Here is a 14,049-nt window from a genome sequence, read left to right as displayed (position 1 = left end):
GTCCATCCACCTCACTACAAATAACTCAATTTCGCTTCTGTTTTTGGCTGAGTAATATTCCATTGTATATATGTGCCACATCTTCTTTATCCATTCATCTGTCAATGGACACTTAGGTTGCTTCCATGTCCTGGCTGTTGTAAATAGAGCTGCAATGAACATTGTGGTACATGTCTCTTTTTGAATTATGGTTTTCTCAGGGTATACGCCTGGGAATACTGGGTCATATGGTAGTTCTATTTTTAGTTTTTTAAGGAACCTCCTTTTTTGATGCAAAAAGGGTAACCTAAAACACTTCTTATTAAAGAAACTCAATTCATCACAGCAGGCTTGAAAACCTGGTGCAATCTGAGTTTTACAAAAAAGCTAACATTAAGCTCGTATTAATCTCTCATCTGAGATGATAGAAATTCCAAAAGTCCTCCTTGAAATATGTTATCACCTTTAAAAGTATTGCTTATAAAGTTATTCTTCTTTTCAAAGTGTACTTCATGTTTCCAAAGTCAAACGAAAACCTCAGCTCTCTTTTTCCATGTCTAAAGGCTCACTAAAGTTAGAGGTATATTAAATGTATATTAACACTAAATACTGACTGTTGGGCACAATAAAGAGAATTAGCTAATACATAATTAAGATATACTTCTGCTTACAATCACAGGAATATGTCAGTTGTTAATATTTACTTTAACCCTCCCATTTAGCTTCTGAGAATGTACATCCTACACACACACATACACACACACATACACTCATTTATGCACTATATGTATTATATCATTTTTATTGACCCTAAGAAACATAATTTCCCACATTATCTCCTTTCTGATATTTTAATGCTTCTTATCATCAGTGGAGTCTTACATTTGCAGGCAGATGGGTAGGCAGTAAGAATAATGTAGTTGTCATTTCCTGACATTTGGCTTATATTTTCCACTTTGCATACACACCAAAGTATGTATTAAATATAAGTATATTCTTTGAATTTTATTTTATTTATTTTTTATACAGCAGGTTCTTATTAGTTATCCATTTTATACATTTTAGTGTATATATGTCAACCGCAGTCTCTCAATTCATCACACCACCACCCGATGCCACTTTCCCCCCTTGGTGTCCATATGTTTGTTCTCTACATCTGTGTCTCTATTTCTGCCCTGCAAAGCAGTTCATCTGTACCATTTCTCTAGGTTCCACATATATGCATTAATATACGATATTTGTTTTTCTCTTTCTGACTTAATTCACTCTGTATGACAGTCTCTAGGTCCATCCACGTCTCTACAAATGACCCAGTTTCATTCCTTTTTATGGCTGAGTAATATTCCGTTGGGTATATGTACCACATCTTCTTTATCCATTCGTCTCTCAAAAGGCATTTAGGTTGCTTCCATGACCTGGCTATTGTAAATAGTGCTGCAATGAACATTGGGGTGCATGTGTCTTTTTGAATTATGGTTTTCTCTGGGTATATGCCCAGTAGTGGGATTGCTGGGTCATATGGTAATTCTATTTTTAGTTTTTTAAGGAACCTCCATACTGTTCTCCATAGTGGCTGTATCAATTTACATTCCCAGCAACAGTGCAAGAGGGTTCCCTTTTCACCACACCCTCTCCATCATTTGTAGTTTTTAGATTTTCTGTAGATTTCTGATGATGCGCATTCTAACTGGTGTGAGGTGATACCTCATTGTAGTTTTGATTTGCGTTTCTCTAATAATTAGTGATGTTGAGCAGCTTTTCATGTGCTTCTTGGCCATCTGTATGTCTTTAGGTTCGATATTATACACAATAAATACATATACTCATTTGACCTTGAATTCATTTCCAAGAATATTTCCTTTCAACTCAATTTCATTGAAAAGTGGTTTGTACTCATTCTCTCCATTTCCTCCCTTCCCATTCATGGTTCAAGTTGTTTGACTTTTATTCCCACTATTGGATAACACTTTCCAGTAAAATGTAACCAATGACTTCTGGATATTTAGTTCTTACTCTTTGTATCTTTCCTGAATTTCAAACCTTTGACTATTTTCCTTAATTCTATCCAGTATTAGTTACCATTGTTTCCCAGTCTTGTAAGGAAGACTGCAATGTCTTCCTTCAGACACTTACATCTTATGATTCCACACAGTTCTGTCTTCAGATTTCTTCTCATTCAACTTCTACTCACTTCCTCTTAATTTATCTAACAATATGGTTTCAAAAATCACCTGTTTGTCAATAACTCCCAAATCAATACAGTCTTCTCAGACTTTTCTCTTGAGACTCAAAATATATGTATCCAACATTTTATTATGTGTTCCCCTGATAATCTCATACCCATATCAAACTCCAAATATCTAATAATGAATCATAACTATTCATTTACTTAATCATTTTAAAAGATTTTGCTAGGAAATATGCTTTGGTCTTCATATTCAAACAGTATTTCATCCTAACTTCTATTATTTTATTTGTACCATAATCAGCATAGTTTCTTGAATTAAGAATTGGGATCATAGGCAAGACTTTACTTCCTCATGTCCTCACATTAAATTAATAGATAATTAACAAGGACCTACTATATAGCACAGGGAACTCTACTCAATACTCTTAATAACCTATATGGGAAAAGACTCTGAAAAATAATAGGTATATGTATATGTAAACCTGAATCACTTTGCTGTACACCTGAAACTAACACAACATTGTAAATTAACTATACTCCAGTATATAATAAAAATTAAAAAAATATGTTTAGGATCAGCAAATTCTGCCTTCTAATTATATCTCTGATCCTCTCTCTCTGTTCATTCCTGTTGTCTATTAATTTAGATGTTTTCTAACATAGTTCACCTTTGGAAAGGCCCCCCTCGCAGTGTTCTTTCTGACATTTATTCTTTAACCATCCTTCAGATTGCTTCAAAAGTGATAGTTTGGAAGAAAGAAAACCTGATTATTATTTTCTTAATTAATTAATTTATTTGGCTGTGTCGGGTCTCGGTTGTGGCATGCGGGATCTTTGCTGCGGCACACAGGTCCTTCATTGCCATGCACGTGCTCTCTAGTTGTGGCACGTGGGCTCAGTAGTTGCAGTGCATTGACTCTCTAGTTGTAGTATGGCAGCTTAGTTGCCCAGCAGCATGTGAGATCCTAGTTCCCCGACCAGGGATCAAACCCTTGTCCCCTGCATTGGAAGGTGGACTCCCAACCATTGGACCACCAGGGAAATCCCCAAAGCCTGATTATTTTTTTCTCTTAATTAAATCCCCTTAATAGCTCCCTGTTCCCTTCCAGAAAAAGTGTAAACAACCTAGCATGTTTCTTAGCAAGTTTGATGAGTATAATACAATAGCGTTGTCTATGTTCACTATGCTGTGCATTAGATTTCTAGGGCCTATTTACTACTTATTGCAAATTTGCATCCTTAAACAACATCTGTCCTATCCCCCACCCTCATCCCCTGGTAACCACCATTTTACTCTCTATTTTTACTAGGTTGGCATTTTTCGATTCCACATATAAGTGATAACATACATTATTTGTCTTTCTCTCTCTGCCTAGATCTTAATTATTGCAGCCACTAAAAATAAATGGAAGTTTTATGACATGATAAAGAAGCTAATTATTGCTACAATGGCAATCGTATTACAATATATATGTATCACATTAATGTGTTGTACAGCTAAATTTGCACAATGTTATACATCAAATAGATTTCAATTTAAAAAATAAACAACCTAGCTGCTATAACCTGGCCCTGGTTATATCACCAAGATTATCTCCAGCTATACTTTACATTCACAATGAATTATTCAACAGCTCTACTCTTTTCTAACTGCCCACTACTATCACCTACCCTTTCCTAATAGTCATTACCTTTTATTTGCTTCCTGGAAAACTCCCATTCATCTTCAAAATACAGGTCATAAATGACTAAAGAAGATGTTCTCTGATGCTTTTACTGTTATATTAAAGAAATTCCACGGTTTGTTTGCACATCTGTCTTTCCAACTAGCCTGTGCATTTCTTGAGGAAAAAAAAAAAGTTTCTTCATTTATCTCTATGTCTGCATTGCTGTGCACAAGGCCCAGAACTTAATAGGAGCTCCATCCATGTTTATTAAATGATGAGTGAGAAAATAGTGAATAAATATATGGATAAAATTAAAAATGAATAAATGAATACCTTTATAAAATTAAAGTTAAGAATAACTCTGTTTGTTTTGAGCCTGACTTCTTTATGTACTGGGTTAAGATATATCCCAGGCATTAGCTTCAGTGATGTTTTCAGTCTATAACTGTTATACCTTAATCTGTCTCTTTCCTATTCTGTACTAAGTTGCAGTGTTATTAGAAAAACTTGGTTGAGAATATCAAGGAGAGGAGGACATTACAAAGCAAGTTAAATATTCTGAAAGAAGTCTTTTAAGGTAAGGTTCATGATTGTCTAGAAAGATTTAATGAATGAAACATAAGGAGTCTATGGACTTCTTGAAATTGTACACAGAAGGTGAACTGCATATGTGAGGAAAGAATCCAAAGACAAAACAAAATTAGGAATTGTGTCCCAAAGGAAGCGTACAAGTATGGCTCTAGAAATTCGTCTACTAAATCAAATCAATAAGCTAAAACCTGAAAATTTCACCAAAATCTGTTCTGATTATTAATACTACAGAGAAAAATACTCTGAAACTTCCTTGACTAACATAATTTAATACTGGCTTTCACATTGTGTGAATTAATAGGGCTCCGATGGACAGTTCTTGCTTCGAGTTCTTGATGCAGTTGCCATACAATAGGGGCAGGTTAGAGTCAGATGAAGGCTTACCTGGTCTGTTCATCCAATGCGGAGTACTCACTTGGCTAGGAGACTCGAAGATCAGCTGTCAAGCAGAGCATCCAGAGAGCCTTTCCGTGTGACTGGGGTTTCTCACAGCATGATGGCTGGCTTCAGCATAAAAGCATCCCATGTACAAACGTCCCAAGACAGGATACAGAAGCTGCCAAACAAGCTAAGGATACACCTGAAATAAGCAAAGCATCCTTTCCCACTGTATTCTATTGGTCAAGGCCATAAGAGGACCCTCCTAATAGTTTGTTCTTAAAAAAAAAAAAAGAAAGGAGAAATAGAGTCTATCTTATGATGGAGGAGGGGCAACATCACATTGCAGAGCAGAGTGTGAGATGGGAGATATTGCCTTGGCAATCCATGGAAAATAAAATCTTCCATGCTGTTTACCAAGAAGAAAGACTTCAGGAAAAGTAAATGAGGATTTTGGAAAGCTTATTGATGCCTTACAGTGGTTATTTACACTGAGACAGGTGCAAAGAAAGAGGAAGGCAAAATAATGAAGAGTAATTTAATGTGAGGTGAGAAGAAAATCAAAATACTCAGTCTTACAAGCACTATTAAGGATCTTGCATCTTATCAAAAATTAATGGTAATCTATTCTAAGAGTTTTAATCAGGTTGATGAAATTAATATGTATATTTCCAATAATTGTGCAAAGTTTCTGTGAATCAGTTATGTTATCCTTGTGACAACTGTGTCAGAGAAGTATTAAAATTAAGACCCTTTTACAAATGAGGAGATTGAGGTTCAGTTACACTAAAAACAAAACAAACAAAGCAAAACAAAAAAAATTGCTCAAAGTTATGAATTTAATAAATGTCAGAGCTGGCATATGAGTGAGTCCTGGACAGATGGCTGCAGCACGGGATCACTGAGTGACCAAGCTAGAATTGTTGTACACAACACTTGAGTTTGCTTTCCCTAACCACACCTCAAATTAAAACAAAGATAAAGTCTTATTAGTCAGAAAAGGAAATGCTGGGATGGTGAATCATCTCTAGCTCTGAGATGGGGAAATGCCTCAAGCAAGAGTTAAAACCTTAATAGGCCCTCTAGTTCCCAGTTCATATATTGTCTCCTGGAATAAACTTTTATAACCATGAAGAAGCTATTTAAAACCTTCATTAGGATGCTTCAGCATCTCATCACCAAGGATAAATAAAAGCAAATTAACCTGAAGTAGGAGTGAGTAATCTCTTGAATAGAATAGTGCTTTGCTCCAGACACAAGTATTGCTGTACATAAAGTGCTGAACAAGAGGAAGATTACAGGATATCCATAGTGGCAGCACAGCTTGGAGCAAAACAGAGCTAAAGCAACACTTCTGTCTTTGTGAAGGTGCCAGCAGGAATCCACCAGTGGTAGGACTTGCTAAATTTAGATATAGAGCTAACAGAAGACCAATCTGAATTTAGGAATATGGTCAATTTATGAAGACAGAGGCCCTGACTTTAGTGCACGGTAACAGAGATCATACAAGCCATCCTGGAACCAGTGCCCTAGAAATGTCAGGGCAGGGAGAAGGAGAGCCTAAAACATGCACTGCCCTTGATTGGAGGATTCTCAATATAGACAATCTCTGGATTGTTTGCTTTGGTGTTTGTGATGCTAAAACTCAGCCTCTGTGCACCGGTGCTGAATCAAATCTCTGAGAAAGAGTTTTGGGTGAAGTAGGAAAGAATAGCTTTATTTCTTTGTCAGGCAAAGGGGGACACAGTGGGCTAATGCCCTCAAAACTGTATGTCCCAACCCCGGGAGGATTTGGTGAGGAGTTTTTTTTTGTTTGTTTGTTTTGTTTTTTGTTTTTTTTTTTTGCATTTGTAACCTATATTTGAAAGAGAGTTTCTAGAATCACAGCACAATTACGACAATACATTTGATAGCATCGTTATCGTAAATAAACACAAAGAGTCTAAAATATGGCAATGCCACCAGAAGGGAAAATGACGTTCAATTCACCCTCCATCCAGCCCTTTTGAGAAAATTACACCAAAAATCTGTCATATTTTCAGTTCAGAAATAAATTTTAGAAACTGTAAAACAAATTTCAGGAAGTTATGACGTTGTTTGAAAAGGCAGAGTTGCAGTTATTCTTCAATACGCTCAGACTCCTGTGTGGATTCTAACACGGAAGGCACTTTGTCACTGAGGCAGGTCCATTAGGGAGATGAGGTGTCCACAGGGTCCATTTCCCAGCCCACATTGTGGCACCAGGGAGCAAAACACCGTGAAACAGTAGCTGAGCCTCAGATCACAAAATGTTCAACAGGCATGCTCGGCAGCTGTTCATTTCCCATGGGTATGCCATCCAAGTACGACAATAACCAACTCTGACCAAATAAACACATCACGCCTGGGGCCATTATGACTCAAGACTGGACGGCTGGAGTTGAACTAGAACCATAAGACAAAAGGTGATGCTTGCATGGTTGGAGCTGGGTTGGGTTAGCATAGTTCGCATTTGTTTTCCTTCTGTGTTTATTTCATGTATTTGTTTTGTGTGTATGGTTAACAATTACAGAGTTCACTCTACCAAACATATATATCAGTAACTGCAAGCTAAAGGAATGTAACGAAAATGTACGCATGCTGCAATTATGATAATACCACAACCCAATGAGTAAACGCAAAGCAGTGGGTGTAAATACAAGCACAGAAATGTCCCATGCTCTGGTGAGGAGTTTTATAGCAATGGTTCAAGGGCAGGGTTGCTGATAAGGATCAGGGTGTGAGAGGGGCCTGCATTCCTCTAATCTGGCCTCAGCTGGTCTCCTGGTGAGCTTCTGTTGCATGGTTTTGTTGCCAGGGAAGCTTACTTTCTAGAGTGATCATTAGCTTACAGGGGTCTCCCATACTTTTTTCTTTAATTAGAATCCCCTGTGGGATTAACTATTTAATCACCTCCTTTGTCCCTTTACTCTGTCACTATCGATTTTGCCTGTAAATGTAAGATCAGAACTCGGGAGGTAGCGTAAATGAAGGTCCATCTCTAAATCAGCCCAGCTCCTTTTTCAAGGTATAGATGCACAGGTAGTTCACCTAAGGACTACGGAATTAGAAGTTAGTGATGTGACAAGCCATATGTATTCTGGTAAACTTCCCCTAGATGACACTGAAGGTTAAATGCTTGGTTAGAATTACAGCTTTTAAGATGTCAAAAGGTTGAGGATTTAACTTTGGCCATCAGATATAAGCACGTTAAAACAATAATAGGCTCTATTCTTTATTTTTAATTTTTTTAGTTTTTTAAAAAATTATGATACATCATGTTAGTGAGTTTTAGTGAGTGTATGGGGGATACAATTTTATAAGCAGTAATGTGAAATTATAAAACTATTGTAGAAGATATTGTGGCATTATGCATCAAAATGCTTAAAATATTTATACAACACTGACTCACTAATTTTACTTTGACAAGAATATTACTAGGTTTTAATCATACAAGAAATACAAAATTGCTTTTCAATAATAACAATATGGTAAAGCCTCTATGTTTCAGTCAAGGCAACTATGTTTCTTAGAATATCCACAGTTCCTTTCCATTATGGAAATAAGAGCAGATGTTGTACCTTATTTATCTTTGTAATCCTTTTGTAATTCCTTGGAACAAGATATTTCCTGAGTGAATGAAAATAATAACTACATCTGATTCCTTAGATTAGGAAAGTTATATGTCAAAGTGGTTTACATATTTTCTTTCGCAGAGGTTTATCATGTATATTTTATTTTTGAATTAAAAAATAGGCTCCCTGTTTTTAAAAATGAATACCTGCAGTGATGTTTGAAATGAATTTTCAATAGTAGTTTATATTTTCTCTCTTGCATATATTACTTGTACAACTTTGGGCCTAAGAATAAATTCTCATCAACGCCTGAATATGTCATATGCCAAGGATGTTTACTCTCCAAGCAATCACTGAATTGAGCCAACTTTTCTGTTTGATTATTTGTTTTTTAATTAGCCTGGTTGATATATTGTCAACAACCTCCTGCCTCTTGGAAATGGCTTAGTGAGTTCATTTGGTTTTTATCTTAGAAGTTAAAATTTTCCAAAATTACTTAGGGATTAATTAGTTAGTTATTTTTTAATTAAAAATTTGCTGTTGATTTTTGGGATAGTGTAGGAGAGTTCTTAGCTGCTTGAGGCCACATCCAGAATGGTGATGGAATTTGATTTGCCCAAAGGAGTGCAATTTGGGTACGTATGTGTCTTTTTTGATGGTTTGTGAGTTCATGAGCAATGAGACAAAAAAAGAGGATGAAAACAAAGTAGCCCTGCCAAATCTTCTGCTTTAATTATTTTTATATCCAGTCTAAATGTTTATTTGAATAATCTTTCGAGACATTTTCAAATGAACATAAAAACATATAATTCAGCAGGAGATATCATATCCCTACATTGTGCTGATGTAGGAAATAATCCCAAAACACACACACACACACACACACACACACTCACACACACATGCAACTCTCTCAGAGTTGAAGGCAGGCTGACAAGTTACCTGAGATTGACTGCCATTTTTGTGACTGCTTGAAACAGAAATGGATCAATGGACAACATTTCAGAGAGGTAGTTTTCATCTCTGCAAAAGAAATATCTCCCAACATGCAAAGCTGTAGAGAAGGGAAATGTGCATTATTGGGAAGTGACCACTGCTGATTGGAAATTTGTGCAATTAATCTTTAAAATTATGTGCAGTAAATTTCACTCTTGGGGTAGTCAGATGTGTGTTTTGACAAATGTGGTATTGCTATGTTTGTTATTTTTTAGCCATGGTAACGCATATGCAGTGATGACCCTGGGTTATAATTTGCATTTCTCTAATGACTAATGACATGGAAGTTGAGCAACTTTTCAGGTCCTTATTTACTGTTCATATATATTCTTTGGTCGAGTTTCTATTCAGATACTTTGCCTGCTTTTTAATTAGGTTGTTTGCTTTCTTATTGTTGAGTTTTGAGAATTAAGTATTCTGGATACTTTTTACAAGTCTTTTCTCAAATATGTCATTTACAAATATCATCTCCCAATCTGCTGCTTTTTTTTAAAAAATATGTTTAACAATACACTTCACAGAGCCAAAATTTTCATTCTGATAAAGCCAAATTTATCATTTTTTTCTTCCGTGGATAGGTTTAACTGATATATCTAAGACCTTTTTACTTATCCCAAATTCACAAAGATTTTTCTCCTATGTTTTCTACCAGACATTTTATAAATTTATGTTCATAGTGAGGTTTGTGATCCAATTTTAATTTTTGAATAAATTCAAGGTTCATTAATTTTTTTAGCATGCAGACCTTCCATTTTACAGCCCTTAAAAAAAGACACTTCTTATTCTATTGACTTGTCTTTATACCTTTGTCAAAAATCAGCTGATTATATTTCTGTGGGTCTATTTCTGGACCCTCTACTCTGTTCCACTCATATATGTATATTTTCCTTGACAATCCCCCACTGTCTTGACTGTTTGATTACTGCAGCTTCATCATAGCTCATAAATCAGGTAGTGTGAATCCTCTTTTCTTTTTGAATAAATTATCTTTTCTAAATTTATTTTTATTTTATTTTATTTTTTTTGGCTGTGTCGGGTCTCAGTTGTGGCATGTGAGATCTTCATTGAGGCATGCAGGATCTTTTCCTTCTGGCACAAGTTCTCTTTGTTGCCGTGTGCAGGTTTTTCTCTAGTTGTGGTGTGCAGGTTTTGTCTCTCTAGTTGTGGTACACGGGCTCCTGAGCACATGGGCTCTGTAGTTTGCAGCATGCGGGCTCTCTTGTTGAGGCACACGAGCTCAGTAGTTGTGGCGCATGGACTTAGTTGTCCCTCAGCATGTGGGATCTTAGTTCCCCTACTGGGGATCAGACCCACATCACCTGCATTGGAAGGCAGATTCTTTACCACTGGACCACCAGGGAAGTCCCTTGAATAAATTATCTTAGTTAGTCTTATTTCTTTGTGTTTCCATATACATTTCAGTATTAACTTGTTGTGGTCTACAAAAAGTTCTGCTACATTTTATTAGAATTGCATTGAAACTATAGATTTATTTAGAGAAAATTGACGTCTTATTAACATAGAGTCATTCAATTATGAACACAGCACATCTCTCTATTAAATGGAGTTCTTTGGTTTCTTTCATCAATGTTTTGTAGTTTTCAGTGTACAAGTCTTGTACATATTTGATTGCTCTTTACCTGTTTGCTTCATTTTTCTGTGCTATAATAAGTGATACTCCTTCTTTAATGTCAAATTATAAACGTTCGCTGCTGGTATATAGATACGATTGGATGTTATACTTTGCAACTTTACTGATTTACTTATTAGTTCTAGGAATTATCTTTAGAGTCCTTTGTATTTTCTATGTGAATAATCATGTCAACTGTAAATATTCAGTTTTATTTCTCCCTTTATTTCCTATATACCTTTTATTTTATTTTTTCTTGTAATATTCTTCTGGTTATAAATTTCAGTATAATGTTTTATAGGAGTGCTGATAGAGGACATCCTTACTTTGTTCCTGATCTTTGGAGAAAACATTCTATCTTTCACCGTTAATTAAATTATCTGTATTTTTGTAGATACTATTTATCAGGTTAAGGAAGTTTTCTTCTATCCCTAGCTTGTTGTTGGTATTTATAATGAAGTTTATTGAATTTTGTCAAATATGGTTCCTGTATCTATTGAGATGATATAATTTTTCTTCTTTGCTTTATTGATTTGGTGACTTACACTAATTGATTTTTCAATGTTGAACCAGCCTTGCATTCCTGAGGTAAACCCTACACTAATTGATTTTTCAATGTTGAACCAGCCTTGCATTCCTAAGGTAAACCCTCAGTCTTAGCCAAAATGAGTCAAAGATTTAGTGAAAAAAAATATTCTAAAATAGAGACATGAGTCAAAGACCTACCCCTATTTGAACAGTTGTGATTATGGACAGTACAATCAAAGAAATGAAAGAAATTAAATAAGAAGATATACAAAGGACAACCAGAAAAAAATCTCATTTCTTATCACTTGTAAAATTTTGTTTAGTTTTTTCACTCCATATGTCTTCTAAGTCTACATATAAGTTAAGATCACACTAACTACTCTTGCATATATCTCAAGCACACACGTGTGCGGGAGCAGACACACACACACAAAACCCTAAAATATAAATGTTTCTAAATATGAGAGGCATTTACTTTGTTTCCTTACAAAATTAAAACTGCTGTTTATTGCCAGTAGTCATAGCTCTCCTGATTAGTGATATAATACCTCAGTGTTCAACCTTAAGCTCTGCCATACTGAATGCTTGGCTTCTAGGGTCACTCTGCCTTTCAGCAGCAGGCTGGCAAAAGGCAAACAGAATGGAAGGGCACATGTAGAAAGTCTTTATGTGATGGGCCTGAGAGAGACAAGTGTTCTGCCCTTTGCTTCCCAATGGATAGCACTTAGTCACGTGACCTTACTTCACAGTAAACTGGTTTAAATGTATGTCTAGGAAAAAATAACAGGCAGGTTGAATTGGTCTCTCTCATAGCCACTGATGATTTCATAGTTGATTGTGAATATTCATATCTAGTAACCATATTTATAAAAACATAATGTAAATTTGGGGGGGAGTTCTTTGTTTCTAAAAACAGCATCCTTCAAACACACACATCAATAGTGTTAAAAAAAAGTAAAGCTTCCATTTTTAACATGAAATTCTGAATAATGTTTGAAGCAATATCAACTTATATTTATGAGTTATATACTTATACATACTTATGCATTACTTTAAAAGAATATTTATTTATTTATTTATTTATTTATTTATTTATGGTTGTGTTGGGTCTTCGTTGCTGTGCGTGGGCTTCCTCTAGTTGCAGCAAGCGAGCACTACTCTTCGTTGTGGTGCACGGGCTTCTCATTGCGGCGGCTTCTCTTTGGTGCAGAGCACAGGCTCTAGGTGCACGGGCTTCAGTAGTTGTGGCACATGGGCTCAGTAGTTGTGGCTCGGGGGCTCTAGAGTGTAGGCTCAATAGTTGTGGCACACGGGCTTAGCTGCTCCGTAGCATGTGGGATCCCTTACGGCCACTCCATGAGTCACTCTCCCGCCGAGCCCAGGAGGGAGGGGGCATCAGTCACAGACCCTAAGGCCTCAGCAGCATTTTGAAACAGCCTATGCATTACTTTTCTTGTATGAAAATGCTTAAATTTTTCTTTATAATTGCATAGTTTAAAAAACTAACATAGAATGATTGCCTCTTTCATACATTTAAACATTTATTTTCTCATATGTGAGGATATAAAACATGTACATATACATTTGGTATATTCTTCAAAACGCCATATATGTAAATATAGCAGGACATATAAAATATTAGTTTTTATGCTTGATTATTTTTGCTCAGTGTTGTAATTTTTTTTTTTTAAGAAGATGTCGGGGGTAGGAGTTTATTAAGTTATTTATTTATTTTTGCTGTGTTGGGTCTTCGTTTCTGTGCGAGGGCTTTCTCCAGTCGTGGCAAGCGGGGGCCACTCTTCATCGCAGTGCGCGGGCCTCTCACTATCGCGGCCTCTCTTGTTGCGGAGCACAGGCTCCAGACGCGCAGGCTCAGCAGCTGTGGCTCACGGGCCTAGTTGCTCCGCGGCATGTGGGATCCTCCCAGACCAGGGCTCGAACACGAGTCCCCTGCGTTAGCAGGCAGATTCTCAACCGCTGAGCCACCAGGGAAGCCCCAGTGTTGTAATTTTTGAAAGTAAATTTTAAAGGGTAGTATAATTCAGAATAAAATATAATTTTGAGATTTTATTTTATTTTTATATAATATCAATCAACAGGCTGATGATAATATATTCACACCTGTCCATGTACAGTTTTACAAAGTTTTAACCATTAACATGAATTCATTTCTTTAAGACTAAGTAACACGGAAAATGATTCCCAATTTTTTTCAAAGTACTTTGGGTCCTTCACTCCTATTGTCAAATAAGAAAGAACTAGAAAAAGTACCAAAGATAAGAATGAGTGGAAGTATGGTTTAGTGATGAAATTTAGTAAACTAGAAAAAAAAACCCTCAAAACAAAGATTTAAATATTCAGATATACTGAATAATTGAGCTATTACTAATATTACTATAATATAAATTAAATTGCATAAACTTATGCTTAGTGGAACTAAGTGATTATTTTCTAAATCATAACTCAGATAAAATATTCGGCCTCTAAGATGAGCCTAAC

The sequence above is a fragment of the Mesoplodon mirus genome (genome assembly GCF_964341445.2).
Source record: "Mesoplodon mirus genome assembly, contig: HAP1_SCAFFOLD_800, whole genome shotgun sequence".
Taxonomy (NCBI): Eukaryota; Metazoa; Chordata; class Mammalia; order Artiodactyla; family Ziphiidae; genus Mesoplodon; species Mesoplodon mirus.
This window is presented reverse-complemented; position numbering follows the sequence as displayed.